We start from the raw sequence: 22,001 nt of genomic DNA, 5'->3' as shown, positions 1-22,001 counted from the left end.
TAAATTATCACCTTCCATAATAAAATAAAAATTGAAATTTTCAACATTAATAAGTGAAAGAAGGATCTCCACATAAAGATGGAGGATGGAACTCAGGTGTGAGGATTACATTTCCTTGGTAGCTGTCCCTGAATGATATGGCAGTGTCCACGTGAGTTGAGTGGGAGGTGAGTGGGATACACTACCCTCTATTGCCATCCACCAACTTTGCACACGAGCTCTTCCTTAATTCTCATAGCATTTATATGAGGTGGGAGGAAAAAAACATGGAGAGAAACATGGAATAAGGTTCCCTGAATTGTTCAGCTTGGCAAATTCTCACTTTAGGTAACTCCACTAATCTGTTTCCGGGACCCAGGGCTTATCCTAGCTCCTGGTCCCCTGGAAGCACCATCAAGTACCTTGTCAGACTCTCTAAGATATTTTGTACTTACAAGATCAAGGCCAACAATAGACTGCAGTTCCTGTTTCTGCTTACCCAAGTCTATCCATGTTACTAAGGTTGGAATGAATGTACATACCCCTCAGAAATTCATATGTGGGAACATGAAGTCAGGCATGGTCCTAAGAACTAGGCCCTTTTGGAATTGATTAAGTCATGAGGGCTCCACTCTCATGAATGGGATTATTGCCCTTTTAAAGAGGCTTTGGAGAACTACCTGACTACATTAGCTTCTTGTTGGAGGGATCATGACTGCAATAGCTTCTGAGTACTGGTCAGTTGGGCATTAGGGAACAACTACTTAGGCTCCCTTATGCAGGGCCCCAGGATCTTTTCTTAAAGAGGACTTCCTTTCTATGCCCTTGAGTCTGAAATGGGTGTGGTCTTACAAATTCTCAAGTACCCTCAAGGCATCTTTCCTAGTGTCACTGTGCAAAGTACTTAGCATTTCTTTAGTATCTAACATCTCCTTAACAAACACAGCTTCCTTGACCCTGGTTTCACATGCACTTTTCTGACCAAACTGAAAGTTTTTAAAATCTCTCAGCTCCACTTTCTACTCCTGATTTTCACAGCAAACCTGGCTAAAAACTTCCATCAAAATCCATGCTGCTCCTGAATGCTGTACTGTCTTAAAATTTCCTTCACCACATTAATTAGTCCATCACTTTTAAATGCAGTCACACACAAAGTCCCAGCACATGGACAAACGTCAACACAAGTTCTTTGCCAGAATACAACATGAATGGTATCTAGTCCGATTCCCCAAACAAACCTCATTCCCCTCTGAAACCACAAAACCACAGGCTTTGATCTCTGCTTTATTATCTTCATTCTGATACACTGAGTTCCTACCAGGATTGCCACGAAGCCCTGTTTATAACATTTTAAGGTTTCTCCAGCATGCAGCTCTATATTCTTCCAAACTTTTCCCACAAACTAGTTCCAAAGACTTCTGAACAACATGGTCAGGTTAGTAATAGCATTGGTTCCACCTTTTCTCCTTTTTTTCCTTTTTTCCTGCTGTGATGAAATTACTCAACAAGAATAACCTAAAGGAAGAAAAGTTTATTTGGGCTCATAATTTCAGAGGTTAGTCCATGGTAGGCTGACTCCATTGCTCTGCGCCTGAGTTAAAGCAGAACCTCCTGGTGGAAGGACCTGATGGTGAGGTGCTGCTCTATTCATGGCAGCCAAGAAAACAGAGCAAAAGAGGAAGGGGTCCCAGGACAAGAAAGGCAAACCCTTCCAGGGCTCACCCCCCAGTGACCCACCTCCTCCAGCCATGCCTCATCTGCCTACAGTTACCACCAGTTAGTCAATTCAAACTAGGATGGATTGATGAGGTTACAGCTCTCACAACCCAATTGTCTCATTGCCGAACATTGCTGCATTAATACAGGAGTTGTAGGGGGTATAGCTCGTACCCAAATCAAAACACTGGCCCTTTTTTTTCCCTTTTACCATGTAAGGATGCAACATTTGTACTTTCAAGAGGACTCAGATACAAGGTGTCATCTTGGTAGCAAAGCCAGACTTCCACCAGACACTGCATCTGTTGGCACCTTGACCTTGGTCATTATGTGGATGCCGGAGTGAAGATATTTAGCCCAGAGAGGAAAAGGGCTGTGCATGTGTTGGGTTGCCAGCTTTAGCTAATAGGTATACAAGACACAGTTAGATGTGAATTTCAGATAAGCAACAGATATCTTTAACATGTATTATATATACTTATATTAAGAAGTTTTTGTTATTGTTGTTATCTTTAAAGTTTAAATTTAAATATTCTATATTTTATCTTGGCAACCCCACCGATGTGAAGGGTGGGCTATTTTTAGCTTCTTGAAGGACTGGCAGGGGGTGGTCCCCAACTGCATCTGGGAATCAGTTGGGCAACTTTCCAAAACAGAGCTAATGCCTACCTTCCAGAGATTCTGATTTAATTAGTTTGGGTTCAGTCTGCTACTGGGCTATTTAGAAATCCTGCATATGATTCAAAGGTATAGCCAGGTTAACAACCACTGAGTTAGATTGATTTAATCTAGAGTCAAGGGGTGGTTTTTGAGCCATTAGAGACTTGAAATTTGTCTCTTCATGTGCACTTTTCACGGAAGAGGTCAAGTTCTCTCAAGAGGTAATGAGACTCCTGTCACCTTAGGTGTGTAAGTAGGGTACTGATGATGTCCTAAAGGTAAATTGTTTTCAGAGGGAATTAAAGATGGGTGGGAGTCCAGAGGAGAGGTTAGGGAGCAGGAGCAGAACTTAGTGTTCACCAAGATCTCTCCAACTCTGAAATATCAGGACTGGTTTAGTCATTAGATTAAAAGCTAAACGAATCATAGCGCGATACACAGACAGGCAAAAGTAAATAAATAAATAATGCATGCAACTCTGAAAAAAAATGCATGCATTAAAAAAAAGGGAAATCCTACTAAGGTATCTAGTGTCTAAACGTATTCCTGGTCTTGACGATACAGTGTGGTTACATAAAATGTCCCTATTAGTGGAAGCAGAGTATTGGGACACAAAACCTTGCCTTGCTCTTTTGTCAACTTCAAGTGACTCTTTTGAGATGGAAGACTTCAAATAAATTAATTTACATCATCACACTCAAGAATCATTTCTCTACCAAGTCGGAGCCATAGATGGTGACAAGAAGGACCCACAGCAATGGTCCCCACAGGGCGGGGTGGAGGAGGGGGATCTGGGGTGCTCTTTCCACTCCCTGACTGCCTGCAGTGGGGACCTCCCCTTCTCCTGGATTCTCCAGGCCTCTCTGCAGATGGAGGAACCCCAGCAGCCCTTCCTGGATCTGTTTACCAACAGAAAACCAGGCTCCTTGGTCGCACTGAAAATAAAGGGGACCCGCGCTCTCCAGTGCATCCAGTTCCTAGAAGGAATCTATGTCATCATTTTCCAGCTTTAATTAGCGATACAATGAACTAATAATAAAAATGAAAGCCAATACTGAGAGGAGATGAGATGCCAGCCGTGGCCTGCAGTGACTCTGTTTGTGGGTGTGGAGTGTGTGTGTATTTTTAGATAACGACTTATTCTGCATGTGGTAATTAGGGCCCCAAGGGGGTTGTGAAGTTTTCCCCCCCAGGGTTGGCAAGTGGAAGGAAGAGGCAGCTGAAATTCCCACACATCTGGGGCACACAGATCCTGCACTCCAATTTCCTGTCGGCGCCACTGGTTTCTTTCGGAATTACTTGCTAAGTAAATGATTGTTATAAGACGATGATTCGGTCAATCAAATTAACCCCTTTTGTCCATTACCTCCCTCCCCCAGCCCAACGGTCCCCTTCATTTGCCTAAACTCGGAGGCTCTGGACAATGTGTTCCAGGCTGGAGGCCCCAGCCTTCCGCACATTGGCCCAGTGTAACCTGAGCGAGAACCAGAGGCCCCAATTGTTTTGCTAATCAAGATTATTGGCCCATTGAGATGTGGAGGCACAGCCTGGCTGACAAAAATTGTCAGTTTCCCATGAAATAGTTCTGTCAGTTTAGCCTGGGTGCTGGCAACTATTAACATATAAATGAAGTTTCTCGCTCCTTTGGCCCCCCTCACCCCCTACCCTTCAGCCACCCATCCTAATGGATGCAGAGAAAATATAAACACACCCCCACCCCCAGCTCCCAAGCCTTCTGCATGCTTAAGTCCCACCAGCTTCTTTTCTCCCGGATCTGGAAATCCTGTGGGCGATGGGGGAGCAAAGAGAGAAGGGGAGGGGGCGGGGAGGAGCTCATTTGTACAAAACGATTTTTAAGGCCCCAAAGCTGCCAGGCCTCAGTCCCCTGCTGACTGCAGAGGCCGGCGGCTGGCCAAGCCTGCAAAGGTACAAATGGCCCTCTGAATGCCAGGGCAGACCTTCAAGGCAGCCTTCAGGGGACAAAGTGGCAAAGAGAAGCCTGGGGATTGAAAGAGTTGTCTAGGCTCAGGGGTCAAACGCTGAGCTTTCTTGGTAGCATGGCTGCCAGAGGCAAGGCAGGGCTGGATGTAACTCCAAGTCGCCCCTGACTGGATTCTGGAACAAGTCGGGCTGTGCTGCGGCCTGGGGTGGGTTTGTCTTTTTCTCACCCTATAGTCAGGTGCCTTTTGCACAATGGCTCAAGTTCTGAATTAAAACTCAAGGATGAAGGGCAAATGTCTGTTCTTCCTGATTCTCCTGGGATGGAATTAGGACCACAGGGAAGAAGACGGAATGTTTTATAGTATCTACATATTGCACATAATAATGTATATGTATGTATCATCTCAAGCTTGTCTGTAAAAATAAATTCACAAGGCCAAAATGAAAGGAGTCTTTATGTCTATGTAATTAGATAAATGCACATAAAATCTGGTTGTGGCTCAGTGGTAGAGCGCTCGCCTAGCATGCATGAGGCCCTGGGTTCGATCCTCAGCACCACAGAAAAATAAAATAAAGATATTGTGTCCACCTATAACTAAAAAAATAAGTATTTTAAAAAAATCTCAAGCATTCCGTTAAAGGTGCTTCTTATATAGATGTAAAATGGGAATATTCACAGGGTGTATATGTACATATGACGCAAGTCACCTGTAGTGTTAGCCATCTGATGACAAGTTAGTTCTCTGGAAGGAAAATTCTGCCAGGAGCCTGATGTAGTTCAAGGAGTGCCCCAAGATGGGACTAATAACGGGTTTGGCGGACTTACCAAGTCGGGGATCTGTGCAGAAGGTCCTTTCAATAGGATGTATGTCTGCCACCTAAGAACAAGGGGTGTGTGTTTTTGTCGCAGGCTGGCTGGGACAGTGATGTGAAGGAGCCTCCCCACCCCCATTTCTAAATCTTCTGCTTCCTGTTGCCTGGGGGAGAGGACACCTGACAGTAAAGAGTCCCTAAGGAGACCCATCCCTAAAAACCCCAAGGCCAGGTGAAGCTGCCCAGGCCTGTGTCTCCCGATCATTGGAAGCTTTCCTCCCAAGCAAAACTACCAGGAGTATGCAGAGAACGGCTCGGCTGAAATGTTCTCTTGAGACTCCCCGCACCTAGCTGTTAGCTCAACTCAGAGGCTTGTTTTTGAAATCAGAAATCATTTTTTAGTTAGTTTGGTGTGACTTTGAAAATTTCACCCGGAGAATGAAGTAAAAGAGGGTATTTTCATCATTAAACCTGTAGAAATCAGATTTTTAAAAAATACAACTTATTCATTAAGGGCTCTGGAATCAAACAACTTCACTTTCTAGCTGTGTGACTTTAGGCACTCATTTAACCTCTCTGCATTTTAGTTTGTTCCTGTGTAAAATTAAAAAAAAAATAATAAGGTCAACTATTCGTAGACCATGAAGAATATACAAGATTAAACTCTATTTATAAAGTGCTTAGATTGTATCTGACATATAGTAAATGTGATGCCTTTGTCAAATATCTGTATCTGGGGGAAAAAAATTCAATAATGCTCCTTTCATTCACTGATTTAGTTTATGATCACTCTGTTTACAAACAGCAAGGCAGTTTTCATTTCTTGGTAATGACCTAAATTTTCTTTGAAAATAAATTCACTTTAGTAAAATATGGAGTCCATTTAAAGACAGATGCTAAATAAATCATAGTACACGGGTATGTGAATATGGTAGAAACACAAAGAGAGCAGAGAAAACCAGGGCTCTAGACCCCACCGCATTGAGCTGGCAACATTTTCCAAACTCAGGTAAAAAGCACAGCTTCTTAGGTTATTAGATTTGAGGAGGATTCTCAGATATGTACCTTCTCGAGACAGCCAAAATAGGCAAATGGGATTCATTCTCTGTTAGCAATGCCCATATAACTGAATTTTTAAAGGAGATTTGGGACTGGGTTGTTAGGATCTATGAATTGTGTCTCTCCCCACAATTCGCCATGGTGAAGCTCTAACCCCCAAGGTTTGGAGAGGAGCCTTTGAAGGTCAAATGAGGCTGTAAGGGTGGGACCCGAATCCTAAAGGATTAACATCCTTATAAGAGAGAGAGAGAAAGAGAGAAACAGAAAGACATCAAAAATACCTCTGCACAGGGTGAAGGCCATCCTTGGTGGCCACTGTCAAATCAAGGAGGGGTGTTAGGAGAAACCAACCCTGAGATCTCTAAGTCCAGGATCTTGGACTTATAGCCTTAGAATGGTATGAAAATAAATTTTCTTGTTTACGTCGCCCGGTCTGTGACATTTTGTTATGGCAGTCCCAACAGACTAATGCAGCCTTGTATGGGCTGTTCTCACCAGAAAGTTCTTTCTATAGTCAGGAATACACTGGGTTCAAGAAACAGTCGCGAGCCTGTGAAAAAGATAACCACACAAACCCTTGCAGGGAACTAATCCTGTGTCCCCAGGATTCTATGTTGGAACCCCAATCCCAATGGGGAGGCGTTAGGAAGAGGGGCCTCCAGGAGGTGATTAGGTGAGGGTGGGATTCGTGTCTTTGTGAGGAAGGCAGAAAGCTAGCTCACTGTCTTTCCACCCCCAGAAGATACCCAAAGAAAGTGGGGAGACTGCAATCCGGAAGCAAGTGCTCCCCAGAACCTCACCACCTTCATATCCCAACCTCAGAACTGTGAGAAGTCATTCTCAGTCTAGGGTGTTTTGTTACAGCAGCCTGAGCAGACAAGGAAAACTCTCTAACAATAAGGACAGCACCGAGAATGGTGGAAATGCACTGGGTGCCCACTGCACTGGACGTCGCTGGAGCCACCCCAGCCGCCCCAGTGCTACGGCTTGCAGTTATGATGAATCTGGGGAGAAGATTCTAGAGGCAGTGCAGTGTGGTCCCACAGGTGGGAGGTGCAGAAGTTGTGTTCTGAACTCAGGTCTTTCTGCTCTGAAAACCAGCGCTCTAGACCCCACCGCATTCGGCTGGCAATGTTTTCCAAACTCAAGGGACATTATGAGGTGCCCAGGGAGCAGCCTAAACTGGCAGGGAGACCTAGGATGTGCTGGAGGGCCCCTGGGCCCCTGGGAAGACTGCCCCGGCCCTCCGGCAGGACACACTTGCAGCTCTGAATCATTTCCTAAAATGGTTTCATTTTACAAATGAGCAGGAGGCTCCCCTGGAAGCAGCCAATGTTGGCAGAGATTAAATAATTAGCATTTCAAAGTGTTCATTTTCATTCTCTCCTCTGCCAGGGTGAGAACCACAGGGGGACAAAAGTAAGCCCCTCCTTTCTCCAGTCTCAACCCAGGAGGGGTCTCCACAGAGAAAGTCACACCAGCCCATCCCCACAGCTGGCTCTCCAGCCAGTTCTGTAGGCTGCCCTCCTCTCAGCCTGGCCTGCCCCACTGACCGTCTCCTGAGGGATGCCTTATCAATGGTGTGTGACTCAGCCTTCCCAGCATGCCCAGCGGGTCAACACTAGGACTTTTCTTACAGGAATTATTGTGAACATATTGCTGGTAATCTCTGCATCAGCAGATTACATTTAAATGTAAAAGTCACTTTTATGGAGTTTAAGAATAGGGCCAAGACATCCATGCAATAAAGAAAGGAGACTGTCCCGAGTTAATAGAGCATTCTAGAACAGTGCAGTTGGTCACAGCGACCACCAGCTGTATGTGGGTATTGAGCTCTTGGAATATAACATGGCAGGAGCTCAAGTGTCTCATTGATATTTTCTATATTGGTTACATGTTGAAATGGGAATATTTTGGATTGACTACCTCAAATAAAGCATGTTATTAAAATTAACTCAACCTGTTGATTTCTTTTTGCTTTTATGAACTATAGCTCCTCTCAAGGTCTTTCTAGTTCTCTAAATCTTTCTCTCTTATTCACCCCCTTGGTCCTTGTCACCATCTGAGATTTGTCACTAATGTATCCTCTTGCTTATAGGTTTCTGACTCTGTCTCTCTGTAAAAGAAGTTTCCAGAAAGCTGAGGTCTATCTGCCTAGTTATTTGAGTGCTTTATCTCCAATATCCAGTGCTAGCCACAGGTAAGCATTCAATTACTATATTTAGGTTGCATGAGGAGGGAAAAAAACTCCCACAAGAGCCCCAACCTGAAGCATCCCTGACCATCAAGTGCAATGAACAAAATTCCTTGCTTATACCCAAGGCCACCCTATACAGAAACTGTTCACTGACCCTCCAGCATTTTAGGACACTTATAGGCTCACTTGTCCTCAGGACACCTGGTTAGATACAGAGGAGGTGCTCAATAAGTGTTTAATCAATTACTCAATCATCAATCATCAATTTTCTGTAGCATAGAAGTCTAAAATGAGCTAACTTTCTCCAACAAGAGACCATTCTAATCTTGGCTAAATGATGTTTATTTTCCTTTCTGTTTGATCACCTTCAATGGTCCTTCTTTTCATGACAAGAAAACATGCAAACACTGAAATTTCACCAGTCAGACGAGGGAGGGTCTGGCTGGCTAGCTGAGTGGGGTGACACACAATCCAAAAGAGCGTTGACAGAGTGTTTTATGTCTTACCAGATGCTTCCATGGACTCTGCCATTTCACGGTGACCATCAAAACTGCTTTGTGAAGTCGGAGAGGCAGATGTTAGAAGCAATTTTTAGAGAACTGTACAAGAGGAGAAGCTGGATCAGGGTGATCTTCACCGTGGTTTTTCCCAGAGTAAGAAACTGGCAGAGCAAACTAGAATTCAAGCCCATGACTCTGGATTCCTTCCAGAACATCCTCTAGAATTTTCTGTCTAGAATCCAACAGATGTCTCTCTGATGAGCGTAAGGAGTGAGTTTTCTTCCAATTACTAAAATGCTCCAGTGGCACCTTGGTCATTAGAGGATCGATGCCAAACCACTTACCCCAGGGTGGAAACTCTCTGCAGCTTTACCTCTCATTCTCACCTCCTGGCACCAACCCCCTCGCACCTGCCACCTGTGTGGCCAGAGGCAGAAACCCTTGGCTCTCGACTTCCTTGGACAGGCCTTGCGCTTCTCCACAACTGCCATTTCCACCCCACTTGCCCTTTCTGGGGGCCTTCCCCAAACCCCACTCATGACCTCTCTTCCCAGCGTCCTTCCTACCTGTCCGATTGCCCTTGCTTTTCTTGAGCCATTTTTCTTTTTCACCAATACTTGGGAGATTTTTTTCCTCTGGTTCCTCCAGTGAAGCTCCTCATGGGCCCTTTTATTGTCCAGCTCTGAGTCACCTGTTTCATTCATAGCTTTGCTTAGCTAGAGTGGGCATTTGTGGTGCCACATGCCAGCGACATTACTCCTATTCACAGCCCCAAGGGGGAAGCTTCCAAATTCCTATAAGACCCCAGTCCCTGCCAAGGTTGAAAAGTTCAGGATGGGAATGTCACTCCAGCATATCTATACAGATGACTGAATGGAGCAGTATCTCTCCAATGACTGCCTCAGAAAATGCGATGATAAAAAGCTGAAGACAGTGAGCAAGAAAGAAGTCACACAAAGGTACAAGCGATAAGAATCCCTTGTTGGTTTCTTATATATGGCTCCGGCAGTGTTTGGGGAAAAACTGCTAAGATACCCTTCCATAGTATGCTAGACAAGATGCCAGCTCAGTTACCATAACATGCAAGTCATAGAACCCTGAAAAGCCAATGGATCGGCTCCCTTTGAGATGTGTATTCTCCCTGGTTCAATCAGCTATGATGAAATTAAACAGTGTCTTAGTCCATTTTCCATGGCTATAACTGAATGCAGCACACTGGGCAATTTACAAAGAACAGAGGTTTATTTAGCTTACAGTCTACAAATCCAAAAGCATGTCACCAGCATCTGCTTAACAACCAGTAAGGACCTTTCTTCAGAATTATGAAGTGGCATAAGGCATCCCATCACATAGCAAGACAGAGCAAGTGTGCTAGTTCAGGTCTCTCTTCCTCTTCTTATAAGGCCACTGATGTCATCTAATCCTGCTGACCTCCCAAAAGCCCACCTTCAAATACCACCAACAGATGAATTTGAGAATTGAATTTCCAACACTTGAACTTTTGGGTGTCACACTCAAACACATTCAATGAGACACTTTATCTTCTTTTTGTTCTCAGTCTTTGAAATCTAGTGACTATTTGTAGATGATATATAAACTTTGTTTATGTTAAAGAAGAGAAGGATTGAAGAAAATAGACTTTCTAAGGCTGGTGTGTACAGTGGGTCTTAAATTTGAAGACTGGAGCCTCTCTGTCCTACTGGATGGAGGGAACTAACTACATTAGTTCTTAGAAAAAGTGCTCTTTAAAAAAAAATCTCTTTTTTTTGTAGTTGTGGATGGACAGCATGCCTTTATTTTATTTGTTCCATTTTTATGTGGTGCTGAGGATCAAACCCAGTGCCTCACACATGCTAGGCAAGCGCCCTGCCACTGAGCTACAGCCCCAGCCCCAAAAGAGGGCTTTAATATAAATATTTGATGACCCTTTGGAAGGCAAGGTGAGTTGATTGTCTCTCCCACTGGCACATTTAAAATTTCAAAACAAAGTCATTTAGAAGCCCCTCAGCTCACAGAATGGGGTCTATGTGTCCTCTGATAAGAACAAATTAGAACTGTAAGATGGAAAGACGCACAGATGGAGAGTCAAGACTGCGTGATTCATGCACCTTAACAATCTGAGAATCCTAGGTTCTCCAAGATTCCTAAAAGCAGACTCTCATTCCAGAACATCCTCTGCATGCAACTCTAATGGAAGATGTATCCCATGTGGAATTCATCCTTTCTTTTTTTTGCTTGCTTTTTTTCAAATATTGCCAATATTCTTACTTCCAGCACAAGGAAGAAGTTGTATTTCTGCTAGTCCTCTCCTCTGGTTTAGTCATATTTGAGAGGCCTGTTGATGAATCAGACTAAAGAAAGAAAAAGGGATATTGACATCTATATTCATATCTATATTACTTGTAGCTATATCCACATCATCTGTATCATCTAAATATATTTCTGTATCCAGAATAGAGCAGGAAACAGATAAAACCAAAGAAACTCATAGCTTAAAATGGTTAAGAAAGCATCAGAATTATATCTCATAACTTCTTACCCATTTAATGGTATTTTTTTTAGGAATTCACCATAGGTACATTATTTCACTGGGCATGATATATAGTCATAACTTAGTTAATGTGATCTCTTGCTTCAAATACTTTTTTAGTCATATTAAATTGCTTATTTGTGGATGTCCCGTGGGCTCCTCAGTTCAACGCATTCAAAACCAAATTTCTTATCTCCCCACTCCCTCAACCTGCTTCCCATCCATCTCTCTAAATGGCACATTATCCTCCCAGTTACCCCAGCCAAAACACTTGGAGCCACCCTTGATTTCTTCTGCAGAACCTGCCTTTTAAATGTCTATCAAACCCACCTACTTCTCCCCATTCATCTGCCATCTCTTGTCTGCTGTGTTTTTCTCCTGAGTCATTTCCTTGTTCCCACTTTGAGTCTTGACCATCCCGGGCTCTAATTTGTCAGAATTATCTTCTCACCTCCATCTCTACGGAGGCATGAACGAGCTACATTAAACTGTAGGTATTCCAGGTAGAGTTTTGGTAAGTTGTCCTGTGTAAACATTCACAAAACGATTCATGGTGAATCAAGACAGTCACCACCAAGTTTTCCCCACTGTCACCATCACTCCCTGCAATTTTTTCTTTGGATCCCAGGCAAGACGCATTCTGCACTCTATCACTATAGACATATTTGCATCCGGCTTCCTTCACTCAGCACAAGCATTTTAAGGCCCATGCACATTCTCGTGTGCATCAATAGTTTTACAGTTATTGTAGTTGTATTACATTGTATGAATACATAATTGATTGGTCCCTCCACCTGTTGATGGATAATTAAGCTGTCTCCAGTTTTTTTCTTAACCTAGCACTAATGAAGATGTCATGAGAATTCATGTACAAGGGGTCATATCAACGTGTGGATTGAATCCTCTTTGATGAACACATTAGAAAGAAGTCCATTGTTGATGTGTTCAATTGTGATAGACTACCTGATAGTAGGTTGGCCTCACAGCTGTCAGGAGAGTAAAGGAGAAAACTTTCATCCACTGGGACATTGGAGTCCCTAAAAGACAAAGAGAGACAGACATAGAAAATGTCTGTGGTAAACAGAAAAAAACAGGAAAGAAAAAAAAAAAAGCAGGAAAGGCAGGTGTTAGGAGCTGGTCTGGTTTCAGGAACTTCTGGAGAAAATGACCTTAACTAGGCATTAAAGATACTTGCTTTTTGGACAAAATTTTATCTTTTCTTCTATTTCTACTGTTTCTTATCCTATTTCCAAGTCTTTCAGAGTTTGCCTTTTCTAGAACAACAAGACAAAAGTCCATACTACTTGGGTTCAAATTTCAGCCCCACCAATGATTAGCAGAGTGATGTTAGGCAAGTTATTTAACCCCTCTGGGTTTTTTTCCCCCTCCTGTTCCAAATGGGGATATGCACCATATCTGGTATTGAGAGTATGAACAAAATAATGCATGCAATGTGTTTAGGTCAGTAGCTGATGCAAAATCAGCTCTGAATCAACATCAGTTACTATTAGCAATAATTATTACCACTCCCTCATCCATGGTTCCTTTTGCCAAGGTTGCTCAGCACAGGTACTCTGCCTTGCTTACTCTTATCCTGTAAATATAATAGTCTCCTTAGTGAGAAGGCTTCTTGGGATCTTTCTCCCTTTTTCAACCCTCTTTGCCTTCTGCAGGGCTCTATGGATCCTCCCTATAGATCCCTAACTAACCATTCTTCGTGCAGGAACCGCTCCATGGCAAGCATCATAATGCATAATTCAAGTCTGCTGATTAAAAAGGGCATTTTGTGGCTCTGTGAATGCAAAGTTAATATCTGAGCCTGGGTCCCTATGAGATTGACCTACCAGCTCCACCTCAGCTCCAAGGACACAGTCCCTTTCTGTTTATTTTCTCTTTTTTCTTTAGTGCCAGTTGAATCCCGAGGGTCGGTGTCTCAAAAAATTATGCTGACACTTCCTGGACTAGAAGACTTTGTTCAAGACTAGAGCAATAGGGGTATTGCAATGGGGGCATCAAACTCAACACTAAACACAACAAAAACTAGTGGGATTTTATAGCCAAGGAGCAGGATGTGTACATGGGTGGGAAAAAGTACTAAGAGGAGATATCATGGTAGGGGGATTCTTGCTGTCCTGATTTAGCAAGACTCTTGATAAAGGCAGGCCAAGGTATCATCCAAATCAAACAAAATTCCAGCTCAGTCTCACCCTCAATTTGCAAACCCCCAGGGTCAGGGTATACCCAGGGGACCACCATCCATATGCATAAATATCTTAAATTCATCAATGAAGCTAACAAAGAGTATTCTCTCTGGAGTTGCCCGATTAAACAGAGACACACTGAATTTGTATTTGCCAAATTTGGCGATTCCACCTCTGCCTTGACAGACTAGCTTCATAGTGACAGAATTTGAGGTATAGAGTCCCTTTAATGTTACTCCTGTGAGCACAGCACACATGTAAGGGGTGCCGCTCATTTCTGGAAATTATGCTTTGTCATGCCTGACAAGGGGTCATATCTTCTCCTGATTTGAGAAGATGTTCATGATTCTTTTTCTCTTCCACAAAATCTTTCATTGCCAAGTCCCCACTCCCCTGTCCAGTTCTGATTTCAGCAGTGAGATGACCCCTAGGCCTTCAGGGCATTCAGGATCAGCTGCCTTTGGTTTTGAGGAACAGGCTGGGAAGGTGGGGAAGTGTTTCCTTGGGGCCTGAGCCATGTGAGTCACAGAAGCAGATGTCTGGGTTACAAGATGTGCTGTGCCAACTCTGAGGACCAGATCTGCGTCTCAGAGCAGCCATGTGTTCGTTAATAAGTGTATTCTTGTGCACATGTTTGTGATATGCAGACCTCTCTAAATCCAGGGGCTCAGGGCAGGGGCCCTCTGTGCCAGTTCTAGCAACACCACTGGTCCTTGCCCTTCTGGACCGTATGTGTAGCTACACAACATTTCCCAGTCACTTTGGGCCATGTCATTGAGTGATTGCCAGTGAACGTTGCCCACTCTTAAGACTAACACATGAAAGCCTTCCACACACATTTCCACAGTCCCCTCATTCACAAAATAAACAGAGAGCGCTCTACAACCCTAGAGGAGAATGTGGGAGCCCACGGACTTAGCTTCGGTCACTGAATGACGGTGTGGAGCACAGCCTCAAAGTACACTGCACCTTGTTTTAGTCAGCTTCTGTGTCACCGTGACCAAAATACCTGACAAGGACAACCTAAAGAAGGAAAGGTTTATTTAGGGTTGTTATGGTTTGGATGTGTGAGCTCATGTGTGAGACAATGCAAGAAGGTTTGGGGGAGACATGTTTGGGTTGTGACAGTCTTAATCAGCGAATTAATCCCTCATGGGGATTAACTGAGTGGGAACTGAATTGATAGGGTGTGGCTGGAGGAGGTGGGAATTGAGCCATGGCTTTGGGGTATAGATTTGCATCTGGCAAGTGGAGACCTCTCTCTCTCTCTCTCTCTCTCTCTCTCTCTCTCTCTCTCTCTCTCCCTCCCTCCCTCCCTCCCCTCTCTCTCTCTGCTTCCTGATCATCATGTGAGCTGCTTCCCTCTGCCACAATCTTCTGCCATGTTGTTCTGCCTCACCTCAAGCCGTGAAGAGTGGAGCCAGGCTTTTATAGACTAAGACCTCTGGAACGCTGAGCCCTCGGATACATTTTTCCTTCCCTAAAATTGTTCTGGTCAGATCTTTTAGTCACGGCAGCAAAAAAGCTGACTCAAACAGGGATTCATTGTTTCAGTGATTTCAGTTTATAGACAGCTGATCCCACTACTCTGGTCCCAAGGTGAGGCAGCACCTCATAGGGGCAGTGTCCGGAGGAGGACAGGTCAGGGTCAGGAAGCAGAGAGAAGAAGGGGAAGGTGAAACTTTTCAAGACTCTCCCCCATGACTCACCTGCTCCAGCCACGCCCCATCTGCCTACACAGAGTCAGTCCATTCAAAGTAGGTTGGACTAATGAGATCACAGCTCTCACAATCCACTCATTTCACATCTGGACATTCCTGCCTCAACAGGAGCTTTTGGGGTATACCTCACATCCAAACTGTCACATATCCCCAATTGTATTTCCTCTGAGCAAGAAATATATTTTGATTATCTTAGGGGTCTGAGCTTGGTTTTTACCTCTGTTAAAGCAAACAACACTACCTTGGATCATGCAAGGGCTGATGGGAAGGCGGAGAGACTCAGATGTTTGCTGGTAGGACAGCTAACAGGCCGGCACCTCCCCTGATTACCCCCCAATAGCTCTTAGACAATGCAGTGACAACAGGCACCGTGACACTGGTATGCCGATCCCTGTCTGTGTCCCCAGGTTCCTTCACATTATGAAATATGAAGGATTCCACCTACAGCCTGTGTGGTTTATATAATGTGCAAAGCAGAGCCCTCTGCCCACGTGACTCCAAGCTCTGGCATGCAAAGAATCCAGGACCTGGAACTGATTTCCCAATGCCTGCATGTCATACTCTTATCAATATGAATTTAAGCTAAGAACTGAAAAACCAACAGTATAATAAGTAGCCATAAAAACGTCAGTATTGGCCCACAGTTAAGAGCTGACAGGGAACAAAGCCTGTTCTGGACTCTGCCAAGACGGCAGCCCCTCTCTCTAAGACAAACACAGAGGAGTTTTCATTTATTTCCACAGTCTCAGGCTCTGTTTGGAGTGGCGGGTGCGGGTGAGCAGGGTGAAGGTGAGTTTCCTCAACAGTTGCTTAGACGGAACCGGATGGTGATAAAGATGGTTTAAAGGTGCATCGACTGAGCTGGTTGGGGGGAGAAGAAGGCAACGGATGGATGGCGGAAGGGGTTCTTTGACCACAGGATACTGACTGGTGAAATTCTTGGGAGGCGTGCAGTAATTTGGAGAGAAACAGTAGGATCAGGTGTTTTATTGAGAAATATCTGGCTGGAGATGTAGCTCAATAGAACTCAGCTGGGGATGTAGAATGTTTGCCTAGTCATGTACAAGGTATGGCATTCCAACCCCAGCACCACCAAATAAAAATATAAATGTAAGGGAAGGAAAAATCAAAGTGTAGAATGAGAATAAATTTATAAGATTTGTATGCAATACATATATTACAAAATATATGTATTTGATGGACCCCATTTGTATGGATTTCAATCCTATTCTTTACATTCAGTGTGGTCTTTCTGTGTTTGGGGGGCCATACTGACCATGCACAGTCCACTAGGATCCGCTAAGATCCTAGTTGATACCCAGGAGGTATAACACCCACCCCTGAGCCTGGACTCAGCCGGTCAGGTGAGCCCCAAGTTGGAGACGCCATAGCCAATTCTGTTTTAAATCAAATTCAAGAGTGTTGCTGTGTGTCTAGAACGTTCTGCAAAGAGTTAAACAAGAAACTATAAAAAATGATAGAAACAATATGAGATCTAACATTTCAACAGTTGCCAAAACTAGCAAATAATCAAAATCTGACCACAAAACCTCTCCAGATACACAATGGCACCAGTACCAGCTTAAGAACAAAGCTGCCCAATATATTTTTTAAATCCCTCTCGTCTCCACTCATCTTCTGACCAAATGTTGGCAAGAAACGAACTCACAGAATTTTGAGTTGTAAAAGGGTTCAGAGATTAACCCTGAGCAGTAATTCTCAAATGAGGGGGAGGGGAAGATTACCCCCTGCCAGGAGATCAGGGCCCATCAGAATCTGGGGAACCTGGTGTTTAAAAAAAAAAATATTCATTGCAACTGTATACAGGAGGCACGAGAGTGTTTCTGCTTTCCTAGAACAAGATACACAAAGGAGCCCTCTGAAAATCCCCTCAGCTGATGGAGAAATGTGGACATTTCTCTCTCTCTCTCTTCAGCCAGGAGGATTCCTGCAGAGGTGCACACCAGAATCTCAGGAGGCGAAAGAAATGAGGTGTGAGATGTTCATGTTATCGAAAGGAAATATTGTTTAAAGCTAATAAAGGCCAAAAAGAGTAATCACCTCTTTTTTACATTATTATTCATCCCCCTTTTTCATTCAGTTCAGCAAATTATAATGGAACACAGACTGGGTGCCAAGGTGAGGGGGAGGCCTCGGAGAAAACAGAGTTTAATAAGGCAACACATCAGCCTTCCATATTCCAATGTGGAGGAGTCACTCGTCAACGAGAATTGCACTGCAGAAATGGCATGAGAAGCAGGAATTATTTTAAATACATATTCAGAAGTGACAACGCAAGATTAGTTCCATAAAGATATGCAAGTTTTCCTAGAAGAAGCAAAAAAAAGAATTTTTTTTTTTTTTTTTTAGGTATCAGGGATTGAACTCAGGAGCACTCAACCACTAAGCCACATCCCCAGCCCTATTTTGTATTTTATTTAGAGACAGAGTCTCACTAAATGGCTTAGGGCCTCACTGTTGCTAAGGCTGGCTTTGAACTCAAGATCTTCCTGCCTCAGCCTCCTGAGCCACCGCACCCGGCTAGAAGGAGCAGACTTTAACTACAAGGTGTTGGAGGGCAGACTTCCCTGCAGGGGTGACACCTCTTTGTCACCTTCATCATCACCAAGGTCATTCCCATGAGCCAAACATAGTAAATAAATGTAAGAGATGAAACATCAAAACTCATGTACGCAGCCCCTAAAATGGCTCCCAACTTGTAACATTGAATGAACCCCTCCGCTTGAGTGACGGGATGAATGGATGGACTCACTTCTGACAAAAAGACTACAAATACACAATACAGCAGAAGGCAAAAGTGTTGGGATGTCGTTTCCAAGATGGGGTTACAAAAAGTCTGACTACAACCCCCCTCTTGCTCTGACTCTCATTCTCTGTTTCTCAAAGCCCTTGATCTGGAGGAAGCAGTCACCATATTGTGAGTAGCCCATAGAGAGACCCAGATCCAAAGGCCAGTGCAGACGCAAGCCAGCCAGTGCGGATCTTGCCCCAGTCCAACCTTGAGACTCAGAGTCAAAGGCACCAAGCAAAGCTGCATCCCGATTCTTGAAAGTGCCCCTCGAATTGTGAGATGATGTCTGTTATCTGAAAACACTGCATTTTGGGGGGAACTCGTTACATAGTAATCGATAAACTTCCTAACAAACGTCGTGAAGAAAAGGACTGGCAGAAAGTACCTGCAGGAATCTCACTCAGGCAGGTACCCTTTAGGATAAATTAATAATTGGGGGATTCTCGTAAAACTCTGCAAATGCTTATCTTCAAAGTGCAAATGCTTATCTTCAAAGGGTGCAAGTGATTGTCAGAGGTTGGGGGTAGGCAAGTGGGAAGATATTGGTAAAAAGCTGCAAACTTCAGTTCTAACACCAGTAAGTTCTGGAAACCTAACACACAGCATGAGGAGCATAGTTAAGAATATTTATTACATACTTGATATTTGCTAAGAGAGTAGATCTTAAGTATTCTCTCCCTCCCTCCCTCTCTCTCTCTCTCTCTCTCTCTCTCTCTCTCACACACACACACACACACACACACACACACACACGATAACTGTGAGGTAATGGATATGTTAATTGGCTTGCTTGTGGAAATCATTTCATAATGTATATCAAAACATCATTTTGTACACCTTAAATGTATATATCATTTTTATTTGTCAGTTATACCTCGGTAAAGCTGAGGGGTAAAGGAGAGGGGGGAGTAGGGTCCTTGGGCTCCCCTCTTCCCTGCTCCCTGACTGGGCACCTGAGGCAGCCCCTCTGAGGCAGGAGGGACCCACCTTCTCCTGACATAGGAAAGTTTGCACATGACAGAGCACTGTGCAGCAGAGGGCTCCTTCTTGACTTTTCCATCAGATTTCTCAATAACTTGCTGGAAGCATTTAATTTTTTGCATTAAAAGATTTAAGGGCTGAGGGTCTAGCTCAATGATAGAGTATATGATTGGCATGTCCAAGGCCCTGGGTTCAATATCTAGCACCCCCCCCAAAAAAAAAAGGAAGAGAAAGATTTCAAATTTTCCCTCCATATTCAACCCAGTTTTCTTTCCAAGAGATTAGTGCTATGGTTTAATTGTGTACCTCAAAATCTATGCTTTGGAAACTTAGTCCCCACAATTCAGATGTTGATTGTATTTGGATCTAGAGACTTTAGGAGGTGATTAGGATTAGATGAGGTCATAAGAGTGGAGCCCTTGTAAGGACATTAGTGGCTTTATAAGGAAAGGAAGAGAGACTCAAGCTAGCACACTTGATCTGTCTCTCTGTGAATGCCCTCTGCCAGGTTATGGCATGATGACAAGTACGTTCCACCACTGTGCTCTTGGACTTCCTAGCCTCTAGAACCACGAACTAAAAAAAACCTCTTTTCCTTATAAATTTACCCGGTTTGGGGTATTTCATCATACCAAGAGAAGACAGACTCAAACAGTTATTATTCCATGTCACTTAGTAACTGCTTTCCTCCTCTGAGTCATCCATCCAGGATGATGTCAGAGCTCCAAGAAGCTTCCTCCACCCACACATTTCCACAAGGGACTTTGACTATCTGGAGCAAAAATCAAATAGTTAAAGGCTCCATTAAGAGGAACTGGTAGTGATTGAGCCTGGGTTGAACTAAATGCAAACTTTAAAATTGGTCTGATAAAAGAACTGCACGGGCAAATTAATGCATAAATGAGTAAGTTCTCAATTATCTGTAACAAGAGTAAAATGATAGGATGCTAGAAATAGATCATAATTAAGGTAGGATTAGCTCTCACACAAGTTTCTGGAATGACATGCAGAACCCAACTGAATACAGCAGGTACTGAATCAGTGTTTGTCGAATGACTGAGTGAATTCATGCTATATGGATGGGTCCATTTTCTTTTCCTGAGTACCAGGGATTGAACTCAGGGACACTCAACCACTGAGCCACATCCCCAGTCTTATTTTCTATTTATTTAGAGACAGGGTCTGAGTTGTTTAGTGCCTCCCTTTTGCTGAGGCTGGCTTTGAACTCACGACCCTCCTGCCTCAGCCTCCTGAGCGGCTGGGATTATAGGTATGTGTCACAGGGCCTGATTTGGATTGATCCATTTTTCAAGGAGTTAGGACACCGAAAAGCAAATCAATCACGATATTAACCCTGAAAAAACGTGAAAATATCTTTGGTGCGAAAACAGCATGAAAAGCAATAAATATTTTATACACATGTTCAGAAGTGACATTAAATAAAAATTTCCAATTGCCATAATACTTAATTGATCAACATGTTGCAACTGATGGTGATTAACACTTATTTATAAGGAAAAAAATTTACAAAGGTGCTTAAACACGTTAATATTTTAAAAACCATATACTTTGTTCAAAAGAATAGAGGACTGGGGTGTAGCTCTGTGTACAGTACTTGCCTAGCATGCCCAAGGCCCTGGGTTCAAATCCCCAGGACTGTCAAAAAATATCAAAAGAAGAAGAAGAAAATAAAACAATAAAATAAGATGAAATAGCTTCTATTTGTCTATTATATGTCATCAGCCATTTTCTTTCTTTTCTAGCAGTGATCACTATCAGAAATGTGTCATTGTTGTTTTATTTATTTACCTGTGAATTCACTACCCCAAGATACACCATCCTCAATGCGAACCCTCTAAGGGCAGCCATGTGGGAAATTCTATTCACTACTTTCTCCTAGTCCTGTGTAGAGGTGTGACACCACACAGGCTTATAAACAAATACGAATGTGTACATAAGTTTGCACGCACACACACATACATGTTTGTATTTAAAATATTTATTGAATGATGAATAGATGTAAACATATTAAGGCCCAATGCAAAGAATTCAAGGTTAGATTCTCAAAGTAAAAAACAAAGAAAGAAACAGGGAACCTCTCCATCCCCTTTCCTTTCTCTCTCTGTTTTTCTTGTTGTTGTGTTGTTTGTTTGTGTTGTTTTTTGAGTTGGGTCTTGCTATGTTCCCTGGGCTGGGCTTGAACTCCTGACCTCAAGGCTCCTCCTGCCTCGGCCTCCCAGGTAGCCAGGACTCCAGGCACACGCCATTATCCCTTAATGCTCCGCTGTGCTCTAGTTTTGTGGAACTCTCCCTCCTCCTAACACAGAAGGATGTCTGGAAAGAACAGCTCCACACCCCGCACAAGGCTGCACCTGCGGTGTCATCAGGACCAGGGCGGCGCAGCCCAGCCACATCAGTCCCCCTAAATGAGGCAGCAGCTGAGCTTTCCTTGGGGATCTCAGAGCTCCTGGACATTAGGCCCTGGGCCAGTTAATAAATGAGATCTGACAAGACTTTGATCTGAAGTGGCACCTTCCTCTAGAATACCTCTCCATCTTAAGCGGAGCCACAGATAACAGCAGGAAAATAGAAGGAAATATTGCGGAACTGGGAAGACTGCCCTGGTTAGCAGCTCAGAGGGGGAAAAAATAATAATTTTTTGGCATTTGTCTTAAATTACCTAAGACTTCAGATTTAAGCTCTATTTGCTGCAAGAATTGTATCCAAATCTGGGATAACTCCATTCCTTTTATTTGGGTTCAATTTTTCTCCTTCTGGTTTTTATTTTTAGCAATGCTTCAATTATTTTAAGATGATAATAATCATCAGACTCTTTCGATTCTGAATTTATGGAGACCAAGGCCAACCGTTCTCTTTTTTCAAAGTCTTCA

This window comes from Marmota flaviventris, chromosome 18 (assembly GCF_047511675.1).
Source record: "Marmota flaviventris isolate mMarFla1 chromosome 18, mMarFla1.hap1, whole genome shotgun sequence".
In the NCBI taxonomy this organism is placed as follows: domain Eukaryota; kingdom Metazoa; phylum Chordata; class Mammalia; order Rodentia; family Sciuridae; genus Marmota; species Marmota flaviventris.
The sequence above is the reverse complement of the archived record's forward strand: the minus strand, read 5'-3'. Positions refer to the sequence as shown.